Source organism: Notamacropus eugenii, chromosome 4 (genome assembly GCF_028372415.1).
Source record: "Notamacropus eugenii isolate mMacEug1 chromosome 4, mMacEug1.pri_v2, whole genome shotgun sequence".
In the NCBI taxonomy this organism is placed as follows: Eukaryota; Metazoa; Chordata; class Mammalia; order Diprotodontia; family Macropodidae; genus Notamacropus; species Notamacropus eugenii.
Window position 1 is genome coordinate 22,495,417 of NC_092875.1, and position 15,376 is coordinate 22,510,792.

The following is a 15,376-nucleotide window of genomic DNA, read 5'->3' on the forward strand; positions in this document are numbered from 1 at the left end:
ACCCACCCTTCTTCCATCCCCCTTCCTCTCTATTTTCCTGTAGGGCAAAAGAGATTTCTATACTCCATTGCCTGTATAGCTTAATTTCCACTTGCATGCTAAAACAAATTTTAACACTCATTCTTAAAGCTTTGAGTTCCATATTCTCTCCCTCCTTCCCCACCCACTCTCATTGAGAAAACAAGTAATTCAATATAGGTCATATTTGTGTAACAATGCAAGGACTTCCATAATATTTATGTTGTAAAAGACTAACCACATTTCCCTCTGTCCTATCCTGCCCTTCATTTATGCCATTCTCTCCCTTGACCTGCCCTCCCACAATAGTGTTTGCTTCTGATTATCCCTTTCCCCAATTTGCTATCCCTTCTATTATCTTCTCTCTCCTATCCCCTTTCCCCTTGCCTTCCTGCAGAGTAAAATGGATTTCCACATCCAGTTGAGTGTGTGCTATTCCTCCTTAAGCTAAATCCCATGAGAGTAAGGCTCAGTTATTTCCTTTCATCTCCCCTATGTTCCCCTCCATTGTAAAAGCTCTTTCTTCCCTCTTTTATAGGAGATGATTTGTTACATTCTACCTCTCCCTTTCTCTTACTCCTAGTACATTCTATTCAACAGTAAATTTTATTTTTTATTATTCTCCCTTCATATTCAGCCCACCCTATACCCTCTATGTATGTATATATATATATACACACATACATATACACACACACATATATACATACACATATACACCCATATACATATACATACCTACACATACAAAATATACACATATATACATACCCATACACACCTACATATATATATATATATATATATATATATATATATATATATATATATTCCCTCTAACTACTCTAATACTGTAAAAGGTCTCATGAGTTTCAAATAACATCTTTCCATGTAGGAATGTAAACAGTTAAACTTTAGTAAGTTCCTTAAGACTTCTCTTTCCTGTTTACCTTTCATATTTCTCTTGATTCTTGTATTTGAAAGTCAAATTTTCTATTCAGCTCTGGTCTTTTCAACAAGAATGCTTGGAAGTCCTTTATTTCATTGAAATTCCATTTTTTCGCCTGAAGTATTATGCTCAGTTTTGCTGAGTAGGTGATTCTTGGTTTTAATCCTATCTCCTTTGACCTCTGAAATATCATATTCCAAGTCCTTCGATCCCTTAGTGTGGAAACTGCTAAATCTTGTGTTATCCTGATTGTATTTCCACAATACTTGAATTCTTTCTTTCTGCCTGCTTGTAATATTTTCTCCTTGATCTGGGAACTCTGAAATTTGGCTACAACATTCCTAGGAGTTTTCCTTTTGGGATCTCTTTTAGGAGGTGATCGATGAATCCTTTCCATTTCTATTTTGCCCTCTGGTTCTAGAATATCAGGGAAGTTTTCCTTGATAATTTTTTTGAAGATGATGCCTAGGCTCTTTTTTTGATCATGGTTTTCAGGTAGACCAATAATTTTTAAATTGTCTCTCCTGGATCTATTTTCCAGGTCAGTTGTTTTTCCAGTGAGATATTACACATTGTCTTCTATTTTTTCATTCCTTTGGTTTTGTTTTATAATTTCTTGGTTTCTCATAAAGTCATTAGTTTCTATCTGTTCCATTCTAATTTTGAAAGAACTATTTTCTTCAGTGAGCTTTTGAAAGTCCTTTTCCATTTGGCCACTTCTGCCTTTTACAGCATTCTTCTCTTCATTGGCTTTTTGGACCTGTTTTGCCATTTGGGTTAGTCTACTTTTTAAAGGTGTTATTTTCTTCAGCATTTTTTGGATCTCCTTTAGCAAGGATTTTTTCATGATTTTCATGATTTTCTTGCATAGCTCTCATTTCTCTTCCCAATTTTTCCTCCACCACTCTTACTTGATTTTCAAAATCCTTTTTGAGCTCTTCCATGGCCTGAGACCATGGCATATTTTTTGGGAGGTTTTGGATATAGAAGCCTTAACTTTGATGTCTTCCTCTGATGGTATGATTTGTTCTTCCTCATCTGAAAGAATGGAAGAAAATACCTTTTTCACCAAGAAAGGAATGTTCTTTAGTTTTATTTTTTTCCCCTTTTGGGGGCATTTTCCCAGTCAATTACTTGACTTTTGAGTCCTTTGTCAAGTGGAGGGTATACTCTAGGGACTTGTAAGTTCTCAGTTCCTTCAAGGTGGCACAATCAAGAGATAGGAGTTTACTACTTTTTTGACCTGCGCTCTTATCTGTGAGCAACCACAAGCACTCTTTTTTTCCAGGATCTGCGAGTAGGATTCCCTTGCCACAGTCACTACCAGCTCCATCATGCCAGCACTAGTGCTCCTCCTTCCTCCAGGACAGCCACTCAGGACTGAGATCCAGATCAGCCACTCTATTCCTCCGGAGTCATTAGGCCAAGGACTCCAAATGTGAACACTGCCTCAGTGACTGCTGCTGCCCTAGGGCCGGGGCTGGGGCTGGATCAAAATCCCTCTCTCACTTACGTGAAAGAGCTTCTTACTGACCTTTAAAGCTGCCTTTGGCATTTGTAGGTTGAGAAATCTGGGAACTGCAGCTGCTGCCCATGATTTCATGCCCTGAAGTCTGCTCCAGGCCTGTCCATGCCGTGTCATGCCAAGACTAGGCTGTGCTCCTGGTGTGATAGACCTTTCCTGTCAGCCTTTCTGGCTGTCTTGGGCTGGAAATCTCTTTTACTCTGTCATTTTGTGGCTTATACTGCTCTAGAATTTGTTTAGAGTCATTTTTTACAGGTATTTTGGGGGCAGAGCTAGAGCAATTCCATCCTTCTACTCCACCATCCTGGCTCCTCCCCCTCTAGATTCTTAATTGCCAAGTCTGATGGACTTTTCTTAATATTAAGATCAAAGAATCAGAGGGCCAGAAATTTAGAGTTGGAAGAGATCTGGGAGGCCAGTGAGTCCAACTCCCTTATTTTATAGATGAGGAAATGGAGAACCAGAAGTTAAGTGATTTGCCCAAGGTCACAGAGTAATATTGAATGACAAAGACAAGATTTGAACTCAGACCCTCTGACATAATCCAATGCCTAGGCTACCTCTTGAGTTCCAAGTCCACATCATCAATAGGACAATTCAGATGAGCTGTCTTGTAAACATCTCAAAGTCCATATATCCAAAACAGAACTTATCTGTTCCCCCAAAAAACTTACTCTTCTTCCAGACTTTCCTCCTATTTCTCTTTTTCTGGGGCCATCTCCAGTCATCCTAATCTATATCTGGCCACTGGACCTAGATGATTCTGGAGGAGAAAGTGAGTCTGGTGACTTTGCACAGCCCTGCCTCACTTAAATCCAATTCACTTGCAAGCTGAGACATCACTTCCCTGATATCAAGGTCTCTTCCACAACAAAGGACAAACTACAACAATTTCTGTTTAGAGCATCACCACCCACCCAGTCACCCACATTCAGCATTTCCATGGCATCTTTGTATCTCATTCACCCCACGGATACTTCTTCATTTCCCCATCCTGGTCTCCCTGGCTCCCTTCAAGCCCCCCAGCTGACATCTTCTCTTCTGCAAAAAGTTTTTCCTGATCTCCCTTCATCTATCAATTAGACCCCATCTATCCATCAGTGAGCTAATGCCTTCCCTCGTCAGTCGACTCTCCCCAGTGGATCCTGTCTATAGCTTGTTTGTGCACAGTTGTTTGCACATTGTCTTCCCCATTCGACTGGGTTCTGCCTTTCTTTGTAACTCTAGAGCTTAGCACAATGCCTGGAACACAGTAGGTACTTAATAAAAGTGTGTTGACTTGACTTGACATAGCCAATCAGTTGCCGGATCTTGTTGTTTCTGCCTCCACAACATATCTCCCATGTGCCTCCTTTTCTTTACTCACATACAGCCATTCCCCAGGTCCTTCTTTCTCCCCTGGACCACTGCAATAGTGGTCTTTAGTCTTTATCTCTCCCCAGTTCAATCTATTCTCCATACACCTGCCTAAGGGATTTTCCTAAATAGAAGGTGGGACCATGTTACTTCCCTACTCTGTAAACTCCAGTGACTCCCTAGTACCTGTACAGTCAACCATGAACTCTTTGTTTGGTATATAACACAATCCACCTCCATCCTATCTTTCAACACATGACTCCTCTACACGTCTTCACTGGTCTGGCTAAATGGGCCCCCTCTCAGCTCCTATTCCTCCTCTCCCATCTCTAAGACGGTTCTACCTGGAGTGTACTCTTTCCTCACCTCTGCTTCTGAGAATTCTGGCTTTCCCTCCAGCTGAGGTCACACTGCTCTCCCACAGAAGGCCTTTCCTGGTCCGTAGTCCCCCTCCCTGTCCTAGCTTCTAGTGCTCTCCCTTACCAAGATTATCTTAAATATGCTCTGTATGTTTTGACATATATCCATATGGTCTCACCCATTGAGGACAGGGCTGTTTCACATTTGTCTCTGTATCCCTGATGCTCTGAGATCCTGGAATTCTGAAATTTTAAATTCCAAAAGAGATAGTTCCCTCAATCACCCCTGCCTAGACATGATCCAGGACTGCTCCAGTGGGGAGGGGAGGGGTCAAATCTATTGATCAATAAGCATTTATTAAGTACTTACTGTTGCCAGTTATAGAGCTGGGCACAGGGCATACAAGGATAAAAGGGAAACAGTCCCTGTCCTCAAAGGGCTTATATTCTAAGGGTAATCATATTCTAAGGTATACCTATGTAGCTATGTGTAAAAACAGAGAAAATCTGAAGTAATTGTAGATTCAAGGTAAATACAAATATTATCTCAATTTATTCTCACAACAGCCCTGGGCAATAAACGCCATCATTATTCTTATTTTTACAAGTGAGGAGTCAGCAGTGAAGTAATCGGCCCGAAGTCACACAGCTGCGATGTGTTTGAGGCCAAACTTGAATTCAGGTCTTCCTGACTCACGGTCCAGCACTCCAGCCAGTGGGTCACCTAACTGATCCTAGTAATAACATGTTATGTGTTTCGACATTTATGATGTCGAACCATTTGACAGCGTCTAGGACTTTCTTTGGCGGGCCTCGAGTGGTCAGGACTGCTAAGGAGGGGGGAGCTGAGCACTCACTGAGGAAATGGCCTGATCAAATTCCCACGAGAAATTAAGTGGTTTCTCAAGGTCACAGAGACCCAGAGGGAGGAAGGGAAGAAAGGGAGGAGGGAGGAAGGGAGGAAGGGAGGAAGGAAGGAGGGAGGGAGGGAAAGAGGGAAGGAGGGAGGGAGGGAGGGAAGGAAGGAAGGAAGGAAGGAAGGAAGGAAGGAAGGAAGGAAGGAAAGAAGGAAAGAAGGAAGGAAGGAAAGAAGGAAGGAAGAAAGGAAGGAAGGAGGGAAGGAAGGAAGGAAGAAAGGAAGGAAGGAAGGAGGGAGGAAAGGGAGGGAGGGAGGAAGGGAGGAAGGGAAGGAGGGAGGGAGGAAGGAAGGAAGGAGGGAAGGAAGGAAGGAAGGAAGAAAAGGAAGGAAGGAAGGAAGGAAGGAAGGAGGGAGGGAGGAAGGAAGGAAGGAAGGAAGGAGGAAAGAAAGGAAAGAAGGAAGAAAAGCAAGGAAGGAGGGAAGGAAGGAGGGAAGGAAGGAAAGGAAGGAAGGAAGGAGGGAAGGAAGGAGGGAAGGAAGGAAGGAAGGAGGGAGGAAATGGAGGAAGGGAGGAAGAAAAGAAGGAAGGAAGGAAAGAGGAAGGAAGGAAATCAGCATTTCATAAGTATTACAGTACACCAGGCACTGAGAAAATTGCCTGATCAAATCCCTATGAGAAATTAAATGATTTTCCCAAAATCTCAGAGACACAAATCACTGGACATTCATATATAAGATACAACCTCCCCCTCAAAGAGCACTCATATTCTAATAGGGAAAGACCGAACACAAATAGGGACTGAACATCAGGGCATGGTTTTGCAGTCCAGAAGCCAAGGACAGGCCAGGAGGGAGCTGAAGACTGGCCTGGGCCCCTCCACCCAATGGTTCACACACAGGTGGAAAAAGCAGCATTTGAAGGTCGGCCCTCTGATGGCTTGAACTGAATTTCACCAGATTCCCAGGAGAGCCATGGGGGCCAGGTAGGGCTGGCTCATCTCTGGGTGGGGATAGGCCCCAGGCAGGCTGGATGGGCAAGCCTAGAACTAGGACACAGGTCTGGCCATGCAGCTCCTATGGCACCATCTGTACCACAAAGGATGAGTGGGAGGTGGGAGGTGGGAGGTGAGCAGGGTGACACTGCTCTCACTAACAATAAAGACTATTTTTTACTTCCCTAGTTCTTTGAAAGACTTTCTAAATCCAATTAGTTTCACCCCTTAGCCTGACTCTGGAGGGGCCAGGTGGGGAGGATTAGCAAAGGGCCTTCCCCGAGTTTGATGGATAGGGGATGAGAGGCTCTCTGGGCTGCTATCCACCTTTCAGACTGGCTCTCACTCCACCCCACCGAGAGCTCCCACTCCATGTTTTGAATTCCAAAGACAGAGGTCCCTTAAGTAACTCTTCACTCCTTCCATAGGGGCCCCAGCCCCTGCCCTCTTCTTTTTGGAAGGGACCAGGGTGGCCACCTGATGGGGAGAACTCGGAATTCTATGCTACTTCTCACTCAGTCACATCCCCAGACTTGCCCATCTCCTCTCTATGGGATGATGCAAAATAGGCCATGGCTGATTACTATGCTTCACATTAAGTCCCAGCCCAAAAGTCAGTCAATTAACAAGCATTATTATGTGCTAGTCACTCAGCTAAGGAGGATTACAGGCTTCAGATCAGAGCTGGAAGAGATTTCTGAGACTATCTAGTTCAAATTCCAACCCCACCCCCATATCTCTTTTATAGATGAATTGCCTGGAAATATTTTAAATCAATTTTTTTTTGCCACCTCACACATAGTAACTAACTTTTATATAGTTCTTCACATGTAGAAAACCTTCCCAGATTGCTGCTACCACTCATATATTCTAAGGGCAATACTATATGATTTATAAGCCCCCACCAGTGTTTCCCATTAGCAATCAGACAGTAGGTTCAATTAGTTCTTAGCAAAGGCATTTACACAGCTGGTATAGTGAAAACCGTAGTTAGAAAACAATTTCCCCATAAACCTGGGGAAATCTCTCACAAATATATACACTGAGAAGAGTGGACTTACATGTGGTGCACAGTGATAATGAGACATACATGTGGGCTGCATGTATGTAAACATCAACTTATAACTAGTACTTCAGAGTCTAGAAGCTGTTTATCTCTTCATAGAGGCCTCACACCATTCTCCTTGGAAGTAGCTTCTTTGCTGAGCAGACTGATCAGCTGAGTTGCCAAGGTCTGTTCCTCTTCATAATCTGATTCTCTGCTGCCAGAATCATGATTCTTCAAGCTGCTTCCTCCCTGGGGTCACTTTCTCACTCTATCTGTAGCTGTCTGGAGCATGTGGCTTTGCTCCCCAAAGGATGGGATGTCTCTTACTGGTTGAATTGCATCCTTTCAAAGTTGTATGGCCGATGTAGAAAGGGGAGAGAAAAGAAAATTCGTTCCTCTCTTCCTGCAGTTTTCTCCCCCATAGACAACACCTGCCTTATAACGTCTCCCTCTCTTAAATTGGCACTGAAGTAATTATACCCAGACATAGCTATTTAAAGTGCCTAGTTGTTGTTCAGTCATTTCAGTCATGTCTAACTTTTTATGACCCCATTTGGGATTTTCTTGGCTTTTCCATTTCCTTCTCTAGCTTATTTTACAGATGAAGAAACTGAGGCAAACAGGGTGAAGTGATGCCCAGAGTCACACAGCTACTAAGGGTCTGAAGTTTTTAACTCAGGCCCAATATGCCTTCTCCCGCCAAAATGCCCAGAGGTGTGTCTAATTTTTCTGTTCAGCCAAATTGATTTCATCTTGACTCAATGGGAGATGTATTCACACTTCATAAAGGGATCAGAGAACTTAACATCTGAAGAGGCAGGTTCAGAGAGTGCAGTGATTTATCCAGAATCACATAGCTAATGAGCATCAGAGGTGGGATTTAAATCCTGGTCTCTCCAGCATTCCAGCCATTATGGCATTCTGGTCCTCAAGTTGTAAGAGAAGTGTTTTTCTCATTTCTGACCTGTGTCCAGAATGCTCTCTTCCCTCATCTCCACCTCTAAAAATATATGGCTCCCTTCACCGCTAACCCAAGTACTGCTTCCTATCGGGAGTGTCCCCTGATCCCCTCAACTAATAGTGCCCTCTCCCCAACCCAATCAGGCAATCAATCAATCAACAAGTATTTATTAAACAAAGAGCAAGGTGCCAGGCCCTGAGGATTGCCTGACAAAAGAGAAACTGTCTCTGCCCTCAGAGACCTCCCACTCTAATGTCCAGGCACAAGTGGGATGAGGGAGGGGGACTCACCAGGAGCCAAGGGAATGAGGAATTACTATGGTTCGTGTTTTGTCTTTATTGATCCATATATACATGATCTCTCTCAATAAAATTTAAATTCTATTTCATCTTTGAGGGATGTGTGTGTGTGTATGCGTCCGTTGCCAAAGAAGACCATGCCATCAGAGAAATAATGACACAGCTTGCACTTGACTCTGTTTTTTGAGTGAGGGAGGGTCACCAGCCTCACGTCTCCTCCAGAGCCATCTGAATCCAGTGAGCAGATATTCATCAGGATGACTGGAGATGACCCAGGATGAGGCGGTTGGGGTTAAGTGACTTGCCCAAGGTCACACAGTGAGTGTCAAGTGTCAAGTGTCTGAGGTGAGATTTGAACTCAGGTCCTCCTGATACCTGCACTGGTGCGCTATCTACTGCACCACCTAGCCGCCCCCTGAAGGATATACCTGGCCCATAGTAAACACTCAAATGTTTGTTGAATGAATCAGTGATGGGTAAGAAGAGGCATATGTCCCACTTTCTCTTTCCACTCCTTTCTAGGACTTTCTCTACCTGGTGACCTTAGGCAGGTCACTTCTCTCTCAGCCCCAGTTTCCTCCTTTTTAAAGGGAAGGAGTTGGACTCAAGGATCTTTAGGGTCTAGCTCTAGGTTTATGAAGTAGGGAAAGATGCAAAGGGAGATCCCCTCCCAATCCCCTTCGTGCCTGCCCTATGAAACGGAAAAGGCCCAAAGAGCCGAAAGGGTGGGAGGATGGGACGATTGGAGAGCCACAGGCATTTCCCTGAAAGCCTCCCTCTGGCCTCTCCCCAGAGAGTGCATGTGTAATACAAACAGCCCTAATCCCCTGTCAGTTAAGCTGGGTATCAGAGGAGACAAGTTCTCGAGCAGGGGCCTAATTGAATAGAATTGAAAAGAAGGAACTGGCTTCCAGAACCGAGCCTGGCAGGCTGCTGGGGGAGGGCAGAGCTTAGGGGCCGCTCACCTGGCAGTAATCTGGAGTCTGTTTGCCCTGCACTCACTGGATTCCAGCCTGGCTTGGGGGAGTTTGTCTGCCCTGGGGTTCAGGCCCTGCAGTTTGCACTATCCCCACCCCGCACAGCCCCCAAATTCAGCCCAACACACAAACTAGGCTGCCTACCGCCCCTTGCCCCTTTCTCTCTTTGAGATCTGACATTTTCTATCACTGACCATTTTTCTGTTCTCTCTCTGTTATCTCAAATAATGTCACTGCCTTTTTAGAATCTATTCATCAGAGCAGAAAGAAGCCAGTGCTGACGCTGATATAAAAAAAATACCATCTGTGCCACACAGGGGAAAGAGCTCACAAATGAATCTCACACAGCTCCCTCCCAATCCCCCCACAACAGGCCCCCCAAACTCCCAGGCCCTTTCCCATTTCAATAGGGAAATTCAGTGGTAATTAAATTCCAGTGGGGGCTGGAGGGAGAGCTGGGCCTGGAGGAAAGAACTCGGTGCGCCAGGTGGGAGGATTCTGAGAGAGAACTCCTTCCCTCTGTCCCCTGCCAGGGCTAACAGACTCACTCCCTTTGATGGGGGAGTTTACCAGACCAGATGAAGTCCATCCGGCCTCTTCTGGGAGTGTTCTAATAGCGAGGAGGTCCTTAGGTGCCAGGCAGATAATAACAACAATAATTATTATTCTTATTATAAGTCACAATGGCAGCTGAAATGTTTATAGTTTGCAATGGAGAATTCGAGTGCTGTGGTGGCTAGCAAGCTAGACGTAAAAACAGAAGATCTAGGGTTCATCTCTCAGGCGTACTAGCTGTGGGCTGCGCTCTTTCATTGGTCCTTATTCTTCGTTCCTCTTTTCCTTCTTTTTAAGTTCAGTGGAGCAGAGGGAAAAGAAAGACCAGCTGAGGGTCCTATGGAATAGAAACTTTAGAGATTTAGGGACAATGAGTTTATATCGAAAACATTTCACATCCTTTTTTTCCTCTCATCTCTTCACTGTGTTTGTCTCTCCCCCTGCTTGCTACCACTCTTGTGTGCACGCATGCAAAAAGAGAAACATCCCCATAGGCTCACTGCCTCAGGCTTCCAGAGACACCCAACGGTACCTACAATTAACTGTTAGTGGGACTCAAGGATAAGAGGTCACTGTCTTCACCTGTGGGACTTGGGGCAACCTTAATCTTAACTGTGTCTCAGTTTTCTCATTTGTAAAATGACTGTGATTTTTCTCCCCTGGGGGGCAGCTAGGTGGTGCAGTGGATGAAGAACCAGGGCAGGAGTCAGGAGGACCTGAGCCTCATCCTGAGTCATCTCCAGTCATCCTGATGAATATCTGGTCACTGGATTCAGATGGCTCTGGAGGAGAAGTGAGGCTGGTGACCTGCACAGCCCTCCCTCACTCAAAACAAAGTCAAGTGCAAGTCATGTCACCATTTCTCTGATGGCATGGTCTTCTTTGGCAAAGAAGGATGAACACACACAGTAGTGGCATGTGCTTTATCGTCACCCCCAGTAGGAAGGAAGCTGCTTGGGAGCAGGATTGTTCCATTTTGGTTTTGTATCTCTAGCCCCTAACAGACATCTCAGTGGCCCAGATGTGCCAGGCCTGGAGTCAGGAAGACCTGAGTTCAAATCCAACCTCAGATACTTACTAACCATTTGACCCTAGGCAAGTCACTTAACCTAGGTTTGCCCCAGTATCCTCATCTGTAAAAGGGGGATAACACTAGCACCTACCTTCCAGGGTTATTGTGAAGATCAATTGAGATAATATTTGTAAAGCATGTAACACAGTGCTTAGCCCATAGTAGGTGCTTAATATATTCTTGGACCAGAGTTTCAAAGCATGGCGACAGGTGTTCTGAGTGCTAGGAGATCCTAGGACATCATGCTGCCTCTCATGTTTTTCACACTTGTAGCCTAGCACTCTTGCAGGGGAGCTGAGGACCATGGATTGGGTGCTGTGGGATCCTTGACCTGTAGATGAGGACAACTCCAGTCACTGGAAGAGGTTTCACAATCAGCTGTGGAAGTCACACAATCTTCTCCTTCAGTACCTGAACACAGTCAATGGTTCCAAGTTCCCTCATACTCTCCCTCTCACTGGTCACCTCCCTAGGGGCTGCTCGGCTCATCCTGATATGCCTAAGCTTCTAGGCTGCTCAAAGGCCATAGATCTGCCGTCTGCGCAGCATGAATCCAGGACAAAACTGAGAAATGTTTTTCTAGGAGGGCAGGAACAGTGAATTATCTAAATTGGGTACCTTCAGCAGCCCTCCCTGGGCCCAGAGCTCTGCTGGATTTTGTAGGTCTGAAACCACAGAATCACCAGATGTCAGAAGCTCCTGGCTGGGGGCCCATCCCTGAACAAGAATCTCCTCTATTCCTGAAGAGTGTTGGAGTGTCACAGAACATCGTGGATAGAGGGATGGGATGGACTTCCAACTTCCTCTTTTTACAGAAAAGGAAACGAGAACCAGAGGGGTTAAATGATTAACCTATGATCACACAGTGATATGATCATAGATCCAGAGATGGAGAAGACTGCAAAGGCCATCTGATCCAACCTTCTCATTTTACACATGAGGAAACTGAGGCACACCTTGGTTAAGTGACCCATCCAAAGTCACACAACTAATAAGAGGCAGAAAAATGATCACAGGAAAAAGGCTGGTCACTGACCCTGGAGTCAGGAGGACCTGAGTTCAAATATAGCCTCAGAGCATTGACACTTACTAGCTGTGTGACCCTGGGCTAGTCACTTAACCCCAATTGCCTTGCCAAAAAAAACAAAACAAGAGGACTGAAAGAGCCCAAACCATCATTTACAGATGAGGAAATTGAGGCTCAGATTTCAAACTCTCAACATGTGATCAATCCATTTTTTTTCCAGCCACACATTTCTCTGGTGCCATCTTTCCCTACTTCTCCCACAGAATTCTTCATTAGAGGATCTGAATTCTATTTCCCTTAAATGAGATCATAGATGTGAGGTGTCCTGTAAACCTTAAAGCTCATATAAACATTAGTTATTAGTAGTAATGGCTGAGTTAATATGACTCCATCCAGTGAAGTGAAACCCGACTCTGAAAAGGAGTCTGTAAGGACTTAGAGTGTGAAATCTAATCCTCACTCTTCCCCTTCTCCCTACCTCCCTCCCCTTGCTCTCAAAGCCTGAGACCTTCTCCTAAGCCCATGAAAGTCAAACAGCGTCCTGAGCAGATGTGGATGCCACCGGAACAGAAGGCAGCTGCCTCCTTCTTAGTGCGCCTTTGGAGGCAAGGTCACATCTTATGGCTCCTGACTCCATAGGCCTACAAGAGATTCATAATAATTAATACACACACACTAGCTCAGTCAGAGAGGGTACATCCCGCCCAGTTCCAGCCAAAGTCTGCTTGGTACACCTCCAAGGCTTAGTCTGTCTCTGAAAGACCCAAACCAGCTTCCCCTGCTCAGGTCAGCTTCAGTCCCTAGACCAGAATGGGCCCCACTCACTCAAGCATTTATAAAATTCCTACTATGTGCCAGGGCTGGGGGTGCAAATAAAAGCAAAACAGGGGTCCCTGCTCTCAAGAAGCTCACTGTCTTATAGGGGACAATCTGCAACAGCTATGTATAAACAAGATACAGGCAGGACCACCTGGAGAGAATCTCAGAGGAAGACTGGGAAGGTGGGGTTGAAAATGGGAAAGAAAGCAAGGTAAAAAACCAGGAGGCAGAGATGAAGAAGGAGAGCATTCCAGGCATGGGGAACAGCCAGGGAAAATGCCTGGAGTCTGGAGATGGAGGAACAACCAGGAAACCAGAGTCACTGAATCACAGGGTACATGGGAGAAAGTTAAGTTATGAAAATAGAAATGCATAAAGGGAACAGGTTATGAAGGACCTTAAGTCAAACAGAGGATGTTATATTTGATCCTGGAGACAATAAGGAGCCACTGGAGTTTATTGAATAGGAGAGTGACATGATCAGACCAGTGCTCTAGGAAGATCCATTTGGCAACTGGAGTGGAGAGAGACTTAGGATGAGATCAGCCAACAGACTTGAAGTAATGGGGAACTGTGCCAGAATGGTGGCAATGTCGGAGAAAAACAGGGGATGTATACAAGAAATTTTACCAAGGTAGAATGGATAGCTAGCTGGTGCCGTGGATAAAGCAGTAGGCCTAGAGGCAGGAAGACTTATTTTTATGGGTTCAAATCTGGCCTCAGATACTTACTAGATGGGGGACCCTGGGTAAGTCACTTAATCTTGTGTGCCTCAGTTTCCTCAGCTGTAAAGTGAGCTGAAGAAGGAAATGGTAAACCACTCCACTGTCTTTACCAAGAAAACCTCAAATGGAGTCATGGAGAGTCCAACACAACTGAAAAATGACTGAGCAACAGAATTGCTAGACCTTAGCAACAGATTAGATGTGGAGGATGAGAGTGAGTAGCAGAGAATGAGGATGACACGTAGGCTGTGAGCCTGGGTGACTGGGAGGGTGGTGGCACCTTCAATAATAAGAAAAAAGTTGGGAATAGGGAAAAGCTTGGGGCAAAGATCAGTTTGTGATCTGTTAAATATAAGATGGAGACATCCAGTTGAAAAAATCCAACAAGGAGTTGGAAATGGGAAACCAGAGGTGAGAAGAGATGTCAGGGCTAGATAAATTGATTTAAGAATTATCTTCACAAAGATGATCATTGAATCTATGGAAACTGATGAGATCTCCAAGTGAAATAGTACATAGGAAGAGGAGGAGAGAAGGCTCCTATCTTAAAGCTTCTTAAGTCCAAAGCAAGATGGCACCAGTGTCTTCATGATCTTCAGGAGAGCTCTCCCTACATTTCGCAAACTAAGTTCCTTTGAATTAATTTTTATTTTTTTCCGTAAAATAGTAAGAGATCTCAAAATTTACAAAGTGTTCTCTTCACACTAGCCCTATCCTATTCTAAGAAACTTTTATTTTTAGTAATCCTTTTTTGTTTTACATCACATTTCATTTTCAAAGAGAAAGGTTAAAATGGTGAATAGAGAACTAGTCTCCGAGCCAGGAAGACTTGGATTCAGATTCTGCCTCTGACATGTGTTGGGATTGGAAGCTCAATTCCGTGTGGACGGTCTCGGGCGGGTAAAATTGGGACTTCTAAATCTTAGAGTCTTACGAGGCCCTCCATGAACAGCGGGGATTCGAGAAGGTTAGACTGAGCTAGCTCGGCTAGCTCGGGTATTTCCGCCTCTCCCCGGGAGATACGTGATGGGTGGAGTCTCCCTGCCCTCGAGATTGTCCCGGATTGGAGCACACCTAGTTACCTAACAGCACGGTATTGAGATGCAAACTGTGCGGCTGAAGGTTAAGTAGGATTGAGGAAGCCTGAAAGCTCTCTCTTAGCATTAAGGAGCCAAGAGGACAGTAGGCTCCGCTCCTCTTCTCTCCTCTCTCCCCTCCCCCTCTCTCCCCGCTTGTACTTCTACTTCCAATACTTAAGCTTAGCCTCCTTAGGAAATCTCCCCCTCTTCCTCCTAAGGAAGAACCCCCTGCACTTGTAACCCAGACCCTGAAATAAAGCTCAACCCTTGTTCGACTCTGGAACGTCCTTTCTCTCATATGTGCATCCGGTTTTGGCCAACCAAAGACCTCGGAGGTGAGGTAAGAAAGACTCGGGTAGCCCAATACAGGCCTCTAGGCCTGGCAGACATGTACTGACTGTATGACCCCGGGTAAGGCACATAAAAGAACAATTGTGTTGTTCTCTACAAAATGCTGACAAGGTGCTGACCTGCATTGGGAGAGGGAGTTTCCTGTATCAATGAAATCACAAGTCCAGTAGCTATCCATTTCCCCTCTCCCTTATCCAATAAGCTTTCCTTTGTAATAAGGTTTGGGTAAATGCAGATCATCAGACCCAGCTAATATATAAATGGCATCTGACAATATACTCACACCTATAATCCCTCACCTCTGCAATGGAGAAAGGGGGAAAACTGTATTTTTTCAGTTATTCTCCAGGATCCTAATAAGTTTTACATCCAGATTTTGAAGTTATACTTTCTGACTCCAAGTCC